Source organism: Diadema antillarum, unplaced genomic scaffold (assembly GCF_040938485.1).
Source record: "Diadema antillarum isolate AM-2024a unplaced genomic scaffold, OU_Dant_1.0 seq00001265_RagTag, whole genome shotgun sequence".
Lineage (NCBI taxonomy): Eukaryota > Metazoa > Echinodermata > Echinoidea > Diadematoida > Diadematidae > Diadema > Diadema antillarum.
The window spans coordinates 396,928-402,927 of NW_027272047.1; positions in this window are offsets into that span (position 1 = coordinate 396,928).

The following is a 6,000-nucleotide window of genomic DNA, read 5'->3' on the forward strand; positions in this document are numbered from 1 at the left end:
CATCTCCGTAGCAAGTCTGAATAAAATCCATTGAGTAACAATCAAGTTATTGCATAAATAAGCACTTCTGCAAATTTTGACATGATCATGGTGACCTTTGACCCCGTAAAAGGTGGAAGAGTGAGGGCAGCATTATCAAGAGGTATAGGTGTATATATTTGACTATGATACATTTACATACCAAATTTGGAAAAAAAAAAAAAATCGGTCGAGAAACAAGGCCAGCGTCGCACACACAAGCAGACCCTGTTAAATTTACCTTTTCATGTATAAAGACGGAACAAGCGAGGGCGCCATCACCAAAAACTATAGGCTTCTTCGTCTTACTGTACCATAATACACCTTCGTGCCAAATTTGAAGATGATCGAAGAAGAACTGCAGCCAGTAGAGCCCTCACAAGAAAATCTCTGCGGCGGATGCGGACGCGGCGCAACGAGGCCAAATCCATAGTATCCTCTAAACTCTGTTCGGGGGATACAATAAAACGTAAGGGCGAAGGCAGCACTTGTCTTTACCATCTCTCCCTGATTGGCGCTGCCGCTGACATCCAGACTTTGTCACTGAAATAGTCACTATAGCTTTGCTGATATGACAAGTGCTTTACGTGATTATGGTCATGGTTTTCTGGTACAATTATCACACACACACACACACACACACACTCACACACACACAGACACAGACACACACACACACACACACACACACACACACACACACACACACACACAAGTTAGCATTTCATCCTCGTAGCTGAATGACATAAGGACCAGTCATTTAAACTATCTGTGTTGTTAGAGGTGATAAGAGGTGGAAAGTCGATAAATTATCGAATAGATTAACTAATAGATTCTTTTTATTGATTGACAACTTGATATTGTAAAGACTTAATTGTAACTCATTTCACATGCCATTTATATACATTGTACTTCCCTAACACTCCCGAACATAATTAAATCCGAACAACGTTGAGCGAGCTGCCCTAGTTTTCACTCTTGCTAATCTGGTAATTCATACTTTTGAGTACCGTATTTGATTTCCTCCATTTTTTTTTTGTTTCATTTCGAATTCATTCGTTGCTTTAAATTCCACTTGAACGTTTGAACAAACAAAATATAAATGTCCAGATAAACCATATCTCATATGTCAAGGAGTTACACTTGAATCATCATACTTAAATGTTTAGGTAAACACATGCACACGTACCAAATATCTACACATATAACATAATACGCATACAAATACATTATACATATACCAGTATAAATGTATACGCTTAATTATACATTTTATATATATATATATATATATATATATATATATATATATATATATCATGTACCAAAATATCTACACATTATAACATATATGCAGATACATTACTAGTATACATATACGCTTAGTTATACAATATATATATATATATATATATATATTAATTATACATAATATATACATACATACACAATCCATGTACGTTATGTTATATACAACTGAATACTTCCTATCAAGTAAATAAACATACCAATTTTCAAATATACAAAGTCAAATATCTCACAAGACACATATGAATGAAATTATTTGCATAAAATTCCCAACTTTCCATTCCCAATAGGCCTAATAACACAACAAGAATCAATCTTCCCGTATCATTAATCGATTAATAACACTGCATAGAAATATACCACCACACAAACATATTATATATTAGGGGCCTACATATAGGCACTCGGCAAAATGACAAATTTCTATAAAGGTTAACAAGCTACATCAGACTAACTCTGCGACAAGAAAACTGCAGAACTATAATGGTCCCAACAGTTTTTGAAACCTAAGGAAACCTAAAATTCGCTTCCCTTCGTTGAACATTTTTGCAAACGTTTAATGATACCGCTCAGACAGACATCCACTCCTATCAGATCTTAGCCTCTTGTCAAGACCCTTGTCGCTGTGAAGAATGGCTCTAACCGGCGAGCGAAGCGAGCCCAGCCGAGAGCGACAGCGCGAGGGCTTTTTGAGAGCTGCTTCACACATCATTTATGACACATGAACCCTACTCGGCTGGGCTCTCTTCACCATACAGCGAAAGGGCCTTGACAGAAGGCTAGAGAGACTCTGGAGAACGGTTAAGGGCTCAGACTGGTAAATAATTCCCAATAGAGACGTGTGTTAAAATTCAAAAAAAAAAATCTCTAAAATAGCAGGGAGAAATGAGGTGTTTCATCTTCACTAACCTGGATAAGAGAAATATACCCTTTCATCCATCAAATTCCCAAGGCGGGTTGTTCAGCTCAAACTCTGTCCAAGGGTCCGCAAAGCCGGACTACGAGTTCTTTTCATTCGAAAAATCACCTATTTTCTGTACATGCACCAAAGGAAATATAGTCCCTTCAAATTCCATGAGAAAAGCTTTCATCTTCCAACCAAAATGCAGTTTGTGGAAGAATTCATACTCAATATCTGCAGCTATTCATTTTTTTTATTGCCAAATGCTTTTTGATTTTAATTAATTTATTTCTTCATTTATTTTGGTATCTTTCGTAAGAATTTGTGAAGGGGTCTGTACAATTCCATTTTCTTTAGAGGTGTGAGCCCGTAAAGGCGCCAAGACCTATAGCTGAATAACGTGATCGTTACGTGACTGTTTGTTTGCAACCAATCGTCGTATGATCTCAACAGAATGAGTGAAATTTCCAATCTGCGCCTGATCCCTGCCAGCTCAGGATTCCAATGTAATTGACTGGTCGAGGATTAGGGTCAGTCCATTCGAGGAACGGAGCCTCGTTGCCATAGCGACCGACAGCGAAACGCCCGTTCGTGAAGTTGAGCCAGAAGCGGTCGAAATGAGGTCTCCCTGACAGAGCGCCCTCAACGGAAGAGGGCGTCTGCTCGTTCGGCACGACAGAGTGATGATATGAGCGCCAAATTCCAGTCGCTGTATTCGACCATCCGCCTAAAACTGTTCGTATGACCACAGAATATCCGTGAAGATAAATGAAATGCATGAAAATAACAACAGTAATAAAAATGGTCCAAACTGCAGAACTATGCAGTGACAAGGAACCATAAAATTGTTGATTAAGTTATTTAAAAATAGTCTAGATTTCACTGTCTGGTTTCAATTTTTAATATTTCAATGAAAATACCATTCTCGTCAATGCTTAGGACTTTTCTGCGATAATATTATCATGTGACTCAAATGAATATAGGAAGCAAAGGGGAAAAGTAACAAATTAGCACAATATATGAAATTTCTAATCGCGGAGTACACTTTGCTGAGTGTAAAAGATGTACCTACTTGATACGGTGCAACAGGGTAGTACGAAAACACAACAAAAGAGGAAGAGAAAGGCGTTTAGTCAGACGCCTCCCCCCCCCCCCCCACGAAGGAGTAGAAAGCCAAATCGGTCATGAAATCAGGCTTTTAAAGTGATAGAAAACAGCTGTACAAAATTAAGTCAAGCACCAATACACCAGGCAGCATCCAAATCGTCGACTCACTAGTGAGTAATCAAAAATCAGATAGAAGCCTATACCATCCAGACAGAAAGCATGAAAACACTCAAAGAATCGAATTCTAACCAATACTTACCGATGTCATACATTTCTGGTTGTTGACTATCAACGGGAGATAAAGCGAGGCGCACTGATTGGTCAGTACTGACCTCAAAATCCAGTGACGTCATAAACGCGGTGATTTGCCATCCGGGAAATGTGAAGAGTCTCTGATTCCCTCGGTCTGGTGTGTGGAGTACGTTGCAGGCTTCATTAGATTGAAAAAAAAATACGAATAAAGATTTGTCAAAGGAAGCAGCGGAAGAATTCTGACAGAAATTATAAAATAAAATTTATATTGTGAGACATGAGAAAGGAAGGAAAAATCAGTGCGTAGCTTTGACATCATTATTCCTCTTACTGTTTCTCCTTTTCGGAATTATATATAGGCGCTATTATATGAAGAGTTTGTTCGCAAAAACTGATAAGTCCATATTTGCCAAATGAAGATATTTGCGATTAAAGGTCAAGAAAAATAAAGAGAATAATAAGAAAATTTGTGTTTCTTTTGACCATAACTTCAAAAATTTACCTTTATGTAGTGACCAATATATCATTTAAAAGGTATTATTTTGTACTTTATGACAGAAACCATACTTCAAAATCTTCAAAGATGGACTTATTGGTTTTTGCAAACAAACTCTTCCTATAGTTATATATATATATATATATATATATATATATATATATATATATATATATATATATATATTTACATATATATATATATCAGTGGCAACGATAAAACGTCGTAAGAAAGGATGTGATTTGGTTCTGTCGGTAGCGCGTCTGCCACCACGGATTTAAGGACCCGTGTTCATAATTCGATACCTGATGAGTCTGACTGTGCAAAGTGTGTATCCCATCCTATCTTATTTTATTCCCTACCCTGGCATAGGACATACTGTATACACGGTATATGGACGTCCCCTGTGTGAGAGAGTCACAACTGATGCACGTAAAAGACCCCACTAACCCATTCATTCATCGCAAAGAGCAGAGTGTATAACTCGGTGATGTGGTCCGCCCTCACATTCAACTGGAACCCACGGAATAATTTAAGACCAGCTAGTGCAGCCTGGACTAAAGCAGCCATCTTCTCAGATGGAAAATGAATGAATGAATGAATGAATGAATGAATGAATGAATGAATGAAAGAAAGAAAGAAAACAACACAAAAGACATTTTGAAAAGATGCGTAGTTATATAAAAATAATTGTCTGAAGCATCCACTCATGGACACGCGTAAACACTGTAGACGTACCCCCCCCCAAAAAAAAAAACAACAACAACAAACACACACAAACAAACAAACACAAACACACACAAAAAAACACCCAAACAATATATACGCATGGAGAAACTACAGAATATTAGAAAACTATAGATAGGAAGATCAGATAATATCACAATTAAATTGAAAAATACATATTTAGATAAACAGATCCATTCATTGTTATAAACACTATAGATGTATAAACGAATACACAAACACTCAAATGTGAATATGCCTCATGAAGTGTTCGAATTATCGTCTCTTTTTTTTTTTTACCAAGCGTGGACTTCTCATTTAGGGTAATACTCAAATATGATATGGTATACGATAATGTACTCAAAATGGACCCAAAATAACCATTTGCGAGCAGCTGACACTGTTTTAGCACATTAAGCTGACATTTTTTATCTCTGTGTGTGTTTTTTTTTTCTTTTTATTGTATAGCATAATTATATGATAGGTAATCATTTATACACCAAGGTAGAGGGGAACATTATGGGTCATAATCTTCTCCATCAAGGACGCAAACACTTAATTTGAAATCCTGTAGAGCGTTATCAAATCTACCACACAACGTTCTTTTATGCAGTTTTTGAATAATTACCATAGTAATCATGGTAATAGCTTGTTGAATAGCTTGTTGAGTCCGTGCATCACGAAACCAACAACAGATCGCACACCTTGATTTTATGCTGGGACTTAGAATTATTGGTAAAACAGGTTAACCTATCACTCTTTAAAAAAAAGGGGAAAATCAGCGTTTGTAAATTGGGCGAGGAGTGACAGCGTTTTAAAATGTTGTATTTACCCCTTTTCTTGCTGTATCTAGCACATCTAACTGTTGGATTCAGCTGAATAAAAGGGTGAATATATCACTTTAAAAACGCTGTCACTCCTCGCCCCTTTTAAATGTTGATTTACCCTTTTCTTCTTAAGAGTGTTAGTTTTTTCATATTTTCTGAAAGACTGATATTATTCTTCTTCTCAAATTCTCAACTTTGGGATCATAAAACACAATTAATGGAACATTTTCTGTAGAGAACACTTTTTTTTTTTGCATAAAAGAATATCATTAAAGAGGCGTTTAGCATAGGACCCTTTTCAATGCTTAAAAAACACCCTTTACATATTTTACTTTCAAATCAAATGTAAAGAAAAAATGACGCTA